We start from the raw sequence: 12,746 nt of genomic DNA on the forward strand, positions 1-12,746 counted from the left end.
AGTCCAATATCTGATATTTCTTCCCAGGGAGACTGGTGGGAGGACTACGGGAACCGTTGCCAGCCATTGTCGGGCTGTGGGTTTCCTGTCAGCGATACCCGAATCGACGATATTGTTAAACATTTTTACTTTTCACTTTCTTTACGTGCCTTCTGTTTTTTTTCTTCTTTGTCAATGCTGTCTCTTTTCATAGCTGTGATGACAGCACTTCGTAGGCTATCACATCTCCTCTATCCTCTAATGTTGGCAGTTCCGGCGCATTTAGTGTGCGCGCGCGTGTGCGTGTGTGGCTTCTGTATTATAGGTGTAGACCTCTTTATGTGCGTATGTGTTTATTTACGTTCATGTTTAAAGTGATTTGTGCATATATTCATGTACATGTGTATATACTATTGCTCATGTGTTTGTGTGTATGAATGAATGACTGAATATATATATATATGTATATATATATATATATGTATATATATTCTTGTACATATGTATATACTGTATTACTTATGCGTCTGTATATAATGTATACATGTATGTATATATGGATGTATATATGTATGTATGCATGTACGTATGTATGTATGCACGTGTATGTAATGTATATATATCATTATGGATATTATGTATGCATACATGCATGTATGTATACATGTATGTATGCATATACTGTATGTGTACATGTATGTGTGCATGCACATATATATATATATATATATATATATATGTATACATATACATATATATATACATGTGTATATATATATATATATATATATATATGTGTGTGTGTGTGTGTGTGTGTGTGTGTGTGTGTATACATATACAAGTATGTGTGTATATGTGAGAACGTATGCATTTATTTATGTACCTGTGTATTATATAGGTGGGTATGCAGGTATGAACGTTCATGGGCGTTACCGTAGCGAAGGGATTATCAATGTCTACACGGTGACGTACTTTGTATATTTTATTCTGAGAGTGGCCTCGCCTTCCCATTTATTTGATGGCACGATACTGGAAGAGACGAAGCTCTCTGTTTATTCAACTATTTTGATTCACTTTGTTGATATTGTTCTGGATAACGTCTAGCGATTTTAATCAACTGAGGGGCGTCACCATACTGAAGGAGTTGATGCCAGTATCCTATCCCAAGATTCCTTCGAACATTCTCCTCCTCCCTTCACGCCCCTCCAACTCTATGCTCCAGTACGATATGTTGGACCGTTTTCCAGTAGGTGACAAGAAGTACACACTCAGCACAGCCTTCCGCCTATATCGTACGGGGAGGAGGTAGCAATGTCTGTTTGTATTTGTGCCTGGTGAGATGCAAAGTCAGTCGTTCTCTCGGTTAAGGAGTGTTTGTCGATGTGTATACCAGTCCATCGTTAGATAAGAGACATTTATATGGATTGTGGTGATTAGATATGGCAGTTTGATAGACATGTGTATATTTTGTGGCAATAGCAAAACATAGCGGTGATGGTGTTACATTCGCCAGTGATTTTTTTTAAGTTGTACATGAAATTATTCGTAATTTCGTTACGTAAAGTATTAATCGTGTCTAAATGAGTGTGTTATGCGTTGGTTCATCTCTATACCAACTGCTATTCAGGGACGCGAGTACCGTTTTTAAATTTTGAAAATTAAGGGCCAGCTGGTGATTCAAACATACCAAATTGCAGGCAGTGTTATTGTGATAATTATATCCCGTTCTCAAAGCCTGGTAAACATTATAGCAATCGTTAGGCCAGATTTGATTGCATCTGTCACTGATCAACCCATGTGCATCGTCTCAAATGATGAAGGTTTGGAGTCTGACATCCAAAACATCCGTTAAATTTTCCCATACATATTTAAAAGGATGGAAGGTTGTGGGAGAATTTTGAATGCTGTAAGGGGGTGTTGAAGCTCTATATATATTGGAGGCGTAGTAGATACTACTGGCAACGTCTTCAAATCCTACCAACGTTCCTAAGAAACCAGGACTGGATACCGTACTAGGAAGCCAGTTCATGTAACTCAGCTGTCCGTAACGACTTCTCAGCTGGAAGTGCTGACCCAATAGGGTGCCCCCTCTGAGGAAGACCAGGAGGATCCTGTGCGTATAAGTGAAAGTGAAACTGCTGAAAGTAATGGTCCTGTCAGAGGTGAGAGGAGGAGAAGGAAAGGAAGAGAGAGAGGAGGGGGAGGAGGAGGAGGAGGAGGTGGTGGAGGCGGTTGTAGCGGTCTAGTGAAATACTCGTGAGAAAATGCAAAACAAACAGTCCAGCGGCAGTTGTTAGACTGTGACATAGAGCCTGCCCTGCCCTGTCCTGCCTAACCTTCCCATGAGACAGAAACCCAATTGCGCTGGCCTGCCGCCCATGGACGGAAGATCACCAAAGAGGTAAGTTTAGTACATAATTGGTTACATGTACTGCCCGACCCCCAACATCACTCCCGACTACTACCGGGAGGGTGTTGCGGAAACGAATAGAGGAGGCAGCAGTAGGAATAACGGAAGAAGTGCCACCAGATTCAAAAGGAGGCGCTAGGTTTCATTCCTTCTAGCAACAGACTATTTTATTTAGTCGGAGACAGCCGTTTCATTTGTGTATAACTTTTTTCAACGTGGTTAATGTACTCGATATGCTGTTCTCAATTAAGAATCAATGCGTTGTAATGGGGGTTCAGGTTATAGTGACGAAATCTCAGGATTAGGATTGAAACGTACAAAGAAAAATATATATGATAACTCCTTCCGTGATGAGTGGCACTTTTCCTTTTGTCTTGGCTGCCGCCAAGTTATTTTATTCGTTTCCGTGGCGCCCCGACGGTGGCGAGGGAATTGTAATTAAATCGATTGACAAAGTGAGCCCCCTCCCCCCAACCGGGGTAGATAATCGGAATTAAATTGTTAAGGGGTGGGTCGGAAAGGTTTATAGATATTGTCTGTTCAAAACGGTTACGCCTCTTCATGTTGAAGGTTACTGTAATGGATGTCATTGTAGCAAAGGGAGTAGCTCGTAAAATGCGGGAGACTTCTTTTAGCTGAATGAAATCGTCGAACAGATGTCAGGAAAAAGTACATTAAGAGAGCTGCCTTTACGGGTTTATGTGGTACACGATGGATTTTCCACACCAGAATAAAGTCGTATGGGATAAAAAGAAAAAATGCCGTTAATTCCGTGATGGGTAGCATTTATATTTTTATGCTGGCTGCCGCCATGCTCCGTGTCGCATCCATTGGTAGCAGAGGGAATTGGCCTATCACGACTAAACCCTTTCGCGCTGGGTAACGCTTTTCATCTTATTTTGGCTTCCGCCTGGGTGTTTCATTCGTTTCTCTGGCACACTCAGTAACGAAGGGGTACTAGAAACGCTCAGGTCCCTACACAGAAATCTCTTTCGCCGGTAAATAGAAACGTGTTTTGTGCTTCTTGAAGGGCAGCAGATAATCTCGCCTCCTTGTGTGGACTGTACTTCTTGCCCCTTAGAATCTTGGTCTCCCGTCCCTTCATTTCACTCCCTTTGCCTTCTCACTTGGCTTCCTCCCTTTCCGTCCTGACTCCTCTGTGTTGTAGTGCTGTGGCAGCTGTCGCAACAGGGTAGCATTACCCAGTACAACAATAGAGGGTCGTACCAAACCCAAGAAACTATATAAGGAAGGGTTCACTGAAACGTCATTGTTGTGACGTCACGGGCATCCGTGACATCACGCTCCTGCCTAGTTCCCACGGATAGCCGAAGTACGCAGTAGTCAAAGGGGAAATTTTTGTCTAACGGATGTGCGAGTAAATGATTATCCTATGGCAGTTAAATCAGCCTCAGCAATGATAATGATGATAATGATAATAATAATAGTATTAATAGGGAAGATAATTATGATAAATGAAATGTAATAATTTATCGCCTTTTGTTTACGACAAGCGGGAAATATCACTCCCCATTCGAAATACGAACAATACTCGTATCGTGACGAAGAAGTGGAGTCGAAGAGGAGATAAAGCTGAGATTTGGGGAGGGTAGCAGAAGAATGATAGTAGAAGTTGAAATTGATCATCATTTATTTTCGAGGGGAACAGTCATATATTTTAAAGTAAAATTTTGTTCCTTGTAATGGACACTTGTCAAATCTTCACTATAGTTTGAAGTATCGTGGGACGAAACTATTTTTTATTCATAAATATCAGTTGGAAAGTATTTATGAAATCACTTGAATGATGCAGATAATTTATTTTTCAATGGGAAGGGTCAAAATAAGTGATCCCAATTGGGCAGCATGGCGAATGAGTTAAATTATTACGTGTCATGCTAAAAGCAATAAAGTTATTTCGGCAACACTGCACAAAATGTTTTATTGTCACGTAAATATCTTGTAAGAAATATTTTCTTATTTCTCATATTATTTTTCTTGTCAATTATTTTATAATTGGAGACTAATCTACACTCGAAAAAGAATGCTGATCACTTTTAAATACTACTGTTTCTTCTTTTCTGGTTGCCTTCTTAGATGTCTCCACCATCTCTCTGCCATGCTATTGTCCCCAAAGACAGACGTGGTCAATGATGCAAGACAATTAGTTGTTTTTTACTTTTAACAATTGCCACCCAGTGTTGAAAATCTGAACTACTGGGTTTTAAGCCTTTGGTGGAAAGGGGAAGAAAAATGTGAAAAAAGATTGTGCCTCTCACACCTGTATTCCACGCAGGGGAAATATCAATATATCCATAGTTCACATACTCCACCCTGAAAACTGTCAAATTCCACAACTGTTATTCCCTCCCAGAATTGGTGGTAATATCAAATATTCACATCCATACAGCAACATGGTTTCCACTGTTCCACTAGGCCTTAATACTTATACAAGGTCCAAAACTAATCTCTTCATCCAATCTGGCTTTTAGACCCTATTAATTTTTTTAAGTTGTTTTGTTTAACGAGTGTCTTATTTCCAACGACATGTATATTAATCAAAATGTATATTTCTTTTTAATAACCTTGGTCTTTTGATCCTAATTTTTGCTCTCTCTCTCTCTCTCTCTCTCTCTCTCTCTCTCTCTCTCTCTCTCTATATATATATATATATATATATATATATATATATATATATAGTAGACACTTATTTCTTTCCCCATTGCCTTGTATTTAGAAATATTGTCATTTTGGATATACCCCACTAATAGTTTCTGCTGTCCCTAACACTAGCCAGTTCCAGACAAAAACAGTGAAAGACACCTAAATTGTGATATATTTTATTTCTTCCATGTGAAGAAATATTGCATCTATTGTATATTAGTTTTATAATGTTGGGGTACATTTTATGATGAAGTGTTATTTATCATAATTCTTAGCCTTGATATTTTTCACAAGTTTTATCATCTTGTAGATTAAGTTCCCCAATCTTTAGGAATTTCTTTGTAATCTATCATCCTTGAATATCATTCAGTGTATTGCCCCAGGTCTCTCTGGCAAGAGACCCATGGTTCCCAGGTAACTGGCAACAGCCACTACTTTGGCCCATAAGTCACTCAAGAAAGAAATATTGTGTTGTCTGGGTATAACTAGGGTGGGGGCAGTGTAAGATGAGATGTTCACTGTCCTCTTTGTGATGGTTGCATCTGTGTCAATTTGTTTCTTTAGCCATGCCTGTTTTGTGCTGGTACTGTCTTAGTTGTGGATGGTGACCTGAATGAAAGTGTGGTTTTTGCTTCTTTTGGGAGATACTTTTCTGTGGGGCTGATATCTATGGAACAAGGTTTCAGGGAGTTTGGTAGTAAGTCTTTAAGAGCTTATTTTGTGATCTGAATGGGAATGAATTTTGTGTGGAATTTTATTGCATTAATTTAGTTTTGCTTATGTGCTGTAATCAGATGGGTGTATTGGGTTGAGTGTCCATGCATAGCACTGTGTATTGGCCATTATCATGTGTTCAATGGGGAGGATTTTGATTTCTGTGTATGGATGTTATTCTCAATGTTTTATTTTGTATATATTTTAAGGTGTCCATGTTTGTTTTCTTGATTGTTGGAAATCGTTATTTAAGGAATATACTTCTGTTTTTGATTCACCCAGCTTGTCTTTACCATCAAAGTTCATTATCAAGTGACTGTAATTTGTGCTTTACTTTTTCCACATGATTTTCCACCTTGCTCATTATTGCACATGGCTCTCTTATTTTCATTGGTTGTTTTTATTATAAAAGTATTCTTAATTTTTCCTTTCAACTTGCTCTCATATGAGTTAGTTGTCTCCTTGATTTGTGCTTTTCTGTCTTTACTCAGTTTATCATGTACAGTATAGTGAACGTGGGTCATAAAAATTCATTTGTTCAGACACTAGTATAAGAATATTGGTTTCACAGAAAGGAATTATCAGCACAAGCCATTCCTTATGAGCCAGTGACATTGAAGATGATTAGATTTAAGGAAGAGTAAGTAGATTCCTTCAGAAACCCTCTTTAGTATTACTGGCTTTAAATTAACATTTAGAATTGCCGCAGAAAACTGAGTTTAAGCTGAAATATTGAGATGGAAACCAGATCTAATACACAAGAGACCAGGATGAGCTATCATAGTAACAAGAGTAAGGAAATAAGGAAGAAATGAACTCTTTGCAAGAAAGATAAAGGTTCAGAGGATATAATATATACTTCAAATGAGTAAGCATTCAAATTGGGCTAAATACATCACACTTGCTTTTGTTCTGATTAAAAGGATTTATTTATTTTTCTTGCTGTTTGAAAAAAATGATGGCTCAATATTGATAAAAAGTGGGCAGTAGGCCTACTTTGACAATCAAAATTTACATGTAGGCATAAGAATTATATACAACTTTCATTTTATTCAAGAGATACAAAGCTTTAGTATTGTATGTATTGAAATATTAACTTGTTCAGAGGTGCAGCAAAAGAAATTTAGGTTTTGCAAACTACTTTAGATAGTTTGATAGATTGGTGCTGATTCAATAGGATTGAAATTGATAAAGATTAATGAAAGTTTTACTGAAGCTATGGCATACCTTCTGATGGAATAGGAAGTAATTGGTACATACATACATGTGTACACATAATTGGTACCAATTGGATTAGTGTCATGTTAGATAACTGTGTAGCTAATGAAGAAGATACAAATGAAGTTACCAGTTAATTTAACTGAAAAAGCAGAAACTTTTGTCCAGAAACCTAAGGACATGAACTAATAGCTAAAGATAAATCAAGTACAGTAGCTCAATGTGTCAAGTTTTTTGTAATTCATTGTTTCAAAAAGGAAAATTATTTTTCATTTTTTCCAAACTATCTACATCAGTGCACTTCTTACCTTACAACATTTTCTGTTTAAAGGATAGAATTGCTGGTAAACTACAGTCCATAATAACAGCAACCTTATGATTAACTAATATACTTCCTTGTGGGACACATTTTCATGATAGTAATATGTGTCACTTGCAAATGATAGAAAAATATATATTTACCTAATTGTAGTGTACAGGAAAGGAGTAATGCTTGTTGGGTACCATCTCTTATTCTCTAATACTCTAACATACCTAGACTCAAATTCACATACAATCCAAATTATATTTTTTCTTTGATTTCCAGTTATCATATTTAGATTTGAACTCGTGTATTGTTTAAGCTTGGGCTATATCACCTTCTAAGCTATTCCAGGTATTTATGCATCTATGTGGAAAAATGTATTTCTTCACATCCTATCAACGTATGGTGTTTCTTAATTTACTTTCATGACCTCTTAAAACCCTCCTATATTTAATCAGGAGATCTCTTCTATCAGTGCAATCTATCTTCTTTTGTAAGCTGAATACTGTAATCATGTCACCCTTTTCTCTTCGATCTTTCAAAGTTGGCAGACCCAGTACTTTTAGTCTTTCCTCACATGGGTTATCTGCCAGGCTGGGGACCAGTAGGGTTGCTGCCCTTTGTATTGTCTCAATTTTGCTTATATCCTTCTCTCTATGTGGGGACCATATTACCTGATGCATATTCCAATCTTGGATGTATCAATATATATATATATATATATATCTATATATATATATATATATATATATATATATATATATATATATATATATAATATAGTATAATGCAGCTTAAATGATTATGAAATATTTGTCTTGTTATAATTTCTGAGTTATTGTTTTATATGAAGCGAGCTATGCTGTGGCACACCAGGAAGTTTAAAGTGGCACACTGGTTGCAAAGCTCTGACCTAGATCATAGATAGCATAACAAAAAGAAAATACCCCTTCTGCAAAATACATTAAATGTTGCATTGGGAAAACACTAGAGGTAATCCTGTTTTATTAATAATAAAATCATACAGTTATAAGACTAACTGGTAAGTCAGTCATAGGTTTATATCAGGTAATCTCACCTGCTTTGTTTAGACTTGGTCCTTTCACAAGTACCTGACTCACACTTTTTAAATCATGTAGACATAAATGAACTCGGTATCATTATCTCTTTTTAGAATTTGTTAGTATAGCTTCATAGTTTCAATTTGATACCTCAGGGGAAAGTATAAGCTTGATAGTTTACATATGGTATTTGAAGTTTTATATTCCATATTAACACAGTTACATCATGATCAGTCTACCTTTTGGTACATGCAGCATTCTTTTATTGTTGGAGACCAATTTCCACTCAAAGAATGCTGATCACTTTTAGCTTCTACTATCCTCCTTTCTACTACCCTTCCTAAATCTCTGCTTCACCACCTGAATGAATCCACCTCTTTGACACAATGTTGTTCGAAAGATAGAAGAGCTGGTTACTGGTGACAAAATACTTCTGACTCTCTTCATGTCAACTTGGACCTCTGAATTAATGCTAAGTGTGTGTGTATGTGTACTCACCAATTTATCATACCCAACCTCAAGTTCATGGTGTGTGATTGTGTGTTGTGTGTTAATTGGTACCATGTTCACCCTTTTTGCAGTCCTGTGGATTTATTCTTTTCATGAACAAACCATTTGTTCCTTGCAATCCAAAGTATTTAATTTAAGATCATAACAGGCTTAGGAGTTTTCCACACAACCAGTGATTCCATTAGTATATTTGCTTCTTTTACTGCTACATTTTTATCTTTTAACTCTCCATTACTATTCACATTTCACATTTCCCTCTTCCATGAAATAAACTTCCTGAGTGAAAATGGATTGGAAGCTTGTTTGTTAATTCAGCCTAGGTTGATGTGTGTGTATTAACCAAATTGTATTTACCAACTTGTATATAGGAATTGAATTACATTAGATAGCCCTATTTTTTATTATTCTCCAGTTATACCTAGTTATAGATTCATGCAATATTCCAACTGGGTTATATTATCTAGGTTATTCCATGTGTACAGAAGAGTATTTCTTCATATCCTTCAGATGTGTGGTTTGGTTCAATTTGTTCCCATGACCTTGTGATGTCCTCCTGTCCCAGACCAAATGTGTGTGTATGTATTTATTTAATTTACCTAATTGTGTGTGTGTATGTACAGTACATGTAATCATGCGTGTATGTCTTGCAGGGCTGGAATAAGTGCTTTTGATGTCGTGTCCACAATTATACAATACTCCCTTGTATTTTGAATGTTATCATGTTGAAATTTCAATTGAATGTACTCTTACTTTGGTTGCAATAACTTACAAAGGATTACAGAGGTGGAGCATGCCGACAGGAGACCTTTTGGTCCATATCTAGGTCGGGTGTGAAAAAATCATAATAATGATAAACAAATAAATGAATAAATAAAAACAATAATAATGTAAATGATAAATGAAATAAATAAATGCATAGGTATAGTTAGATAATAAACAGGTAAATAGTAAATAATGATAAATTTACATAACTAATGATAAATGAGAATCAAACAAATAATAATAAACGGACAAATGATAACAAAAAATAAGCCTATTTTTCATTTAAATCCCTTCCTCTTTTTTGCATTTGTACCTAATGATTGGATTTCTGTTTCTTTTCTCTTTCAAGAATATTAATTCAAAGGTTTTTGTTTTCAAGCAAAGGTTCTGTGACCCAGTGGGTAATGACCCTTTGAATATTCTTGCTTTCTCCTTGGTTTTTCCTAATGTACGAGTAAGCTCCAGACGACCATCTCCAAATTACTGGACGAATAGAAAACAAATGGAATTGGATACCAGTAAATATATCATGATTTAAATGCCCAGTGGGATATATAACCTTCACATACAGGCTATGACATGATCAGATTGTTCATTATCCAACATTTCAGACTAAGCCTTGAATATGCTATATAGTGATCTGGGACATTCACAAGAAGACACGAGGAAAATTGAAAAGTGCAACCTTTGCCCCTGTAGTTTAAACGTGTGATTTCCGAAATGACACCGCGTAGGTAAAGAATGCTCTCAAGCAGAGCATAAGATAGTTAAGAACAATACAATACAGTTACTGTATTGTATCGCCATCGTGGTGTAAAAGCCGTTTCCATTTCCCCGCTATTATGCACATGCTCTTTTGACTAAGTGGGCCCTATTATGTGGTTGGTTGGTTAAAGTTTATTTCTCTTGTGTTTTCGTTGATCTCTGCAATTGCACGTTCCCTGACCCTTGTACATGAGTTTACCTCCCCATCGCCCGTTATTGATGTACTTTTTTTTTATTCTTTCACAACGCTCAACCTCTTGAATCTGTAGTGCCATTCGTGATGCGTTGTCCTATACTCTCCACAGTTTTACATCATCGACAAGTTCGGATTCATGTCATCTGGTGCGTGGGTTCGCACATGCACGTGTGCGTACGTGTTTTTGTATTGTCCCATTCTCCGTATCCGTGTTAGTGAGTTCGTGCATATGTGTAGATGTGTCAACAAATAATATTTGTTCCTGTGTTTCTGTACAAACTTGATTTTTCTAGTTATTTTGTCTGTTCCACTGTTCACATCTCTCATTGATTATCGTTTCACAATTACATGTGTTAGGTGTCGTATGTTTTTTTTTTTTTTGTTCGCTTAGCCCCTTCTTTGTTGTCGACAGGCTATTGTATCCGTCTTGTTTGCACCCTTTCGGCAAGGGAGGGGGTTATCAAGCATCCCCTGAAAAGCGTTACTCTATTACCATCTGGAGTTATACCTTGCTTTCTCGTCGACGCGGCTAACTTCCCTCCGGCTATTCGTGCTGAGCGCACGCGCAGTAACGTAGCTCTAGAGAGGTTTTTTTTTTTTCGTTTTTCTGCAGGTTGGTTGGGGATTGACTTGGTTATGTTAGGTGAGGTACAATTTCATGGGGAATGGAACAAAAATGTTTATATATATATGTTAGTTTTGATAAGACGCATAAACGAAAACTTGTTTATTTCATTATTCCGTGATTTTGTATCATAACACCGTTGACACGCACGCGCCAACTTATTGCAGGGAAAAAAATCTCGCTCCGGGGCACCCAGGATTTTGTAACGTTGTGTCGCACTGATGTTGACGGCAGTCCTCTTCTGTCTGTTATGCTTATTACTGGGCCTGCAATCCCTGTGCGGTCCCCCTCGTACTATGAGAATGGACCGTGTAATCCTATGTAAATGCGCATTAGTATATCATTTACATGCCCCATAAAATAAACGGTACAAGGTCTAGTATGATTCTACATTGCCCTAAATTCACACACAAGATTCTGGTAGTGAGGAGCCTACACCAAGAGGCGCTTAGCTAAAGTCGAAGCCCCCATGCCCCATGCGCTTTATGGGGCAGGTAAAAATCACTGCTGGGAATTGGAGACGAGTGCGGGATTGGAACCCACAACTAAGAATGCGAGGCCAGCACGTTTCCGATTACGCCACACGCGAAAAACAGAAATGTATTTCTTCTTCGTGATGTGTGGGTCAACTTGAGGGTTTTTTGTCGATAGACATTTGCCAAAATGACAATTAACAAACTTGAGTTGGTGTTAACATGATTCAAGTCATTCGTCTTTTCATCTTACTTTTTTATTTTTTCTAGTTCACGAGGGGAATTAGTGTAATTAAGGGAACCCCTTTCACAACTCCACGGGGGTTCTATGAAGAGCTGTTAATTTATTGTTCCTACTTGAGATATATTGAGAAAACTGTTAGTGGTTAACTGACCAGGGCCATGTCCCATGAAGTAGTGTGTACATCAGTCTGTGACAGTTAAGAATTGTTTCTAGGGATATATGGTGCAACGGAAATTATCCCTACGTTTCGAACTCTCTCTCTCTCTCTCTCTCTCTCTCTCTCTCTCTCTCTCTCTCTCTCTCTCTCTCTCTCTCTCTCTCTCACACACACACACACACACACACACACACACACACACAAACAAGCAATCATGTTTGCGTGTGTGTGTTTGCGTGTATTTCCAGGTATCAGACTTTACCTGTTATCGGTTTGATGAACGTTTTAATTTGTCCCACAGATTGCTATGACATATTGCTCTTTCACGTTTGTGTAGTCTACAGGTGGTATCAATAATTCCCTCGACTTGATGGCATCCTTCAGATGGGATGAAAATCGTCGGACGGTAGTTAGAACTGAATCGGCGAGTTACATCACCGCGCTGAAAGAGTTGAAATGCGGAAGGGGATTTTTCGTGGTGCACAGTGATGGAAACAAAATTCAGCAGTTTGTATTAAGTTCAGTTTTCTATAATATGAAGTTAGGATAGAATTGTTATTATTTATTATCATGAATAATAATTTATTATACACAATAAAGGAAGCAAAATAAAGTGTCTCATGAACGAACGTCTGGCGTACTGGCCCGCCTCACCTTGAGACGT

The 12,746-nt window shown here is 37.4% G+C and overlaps 1 protein-coding gene across 2 annotated transcripts in view; it reads left to right on the forward strand.

The window, feature by feature from the left end:
* Window positions 1-1,265: 1,265 nt before the first annotated feature.
* Window positions 1,266-12,746, forward strand: part of LOC143018952 (uncharacterized) — a 258,421-nt gene continuing 246,940 nt past the window's right edge. For both annotated transcript variants that reach the window (XM_076174574.1, XM_076174575.1), the window contains exon 1: window positions 1,266-2,380. The gene's annotated coding sequence lies outside the window, so the exon portion shown is untranslated. The remainder of the gene's footprint in view (window positions 2,381-12,746) is intronic.

The sequence above is a fragment of the Oratosquilla oratoria genome, chromosome 36 (genome assembly GCF_046742065.1).
Source record: "Oratosquilla oratoria isolate Oo_2021 chromosome 36, ASM4674206v1, whole genome shotgun sequence".
Taxonomy (NCBI): domain Eukaryota; kingdom Metazoa; phylum Arthropoda; class Malacostraca; order Stomatopoda; family Squillidae; genus Oratosquilla; species Oratosquilla oratoria.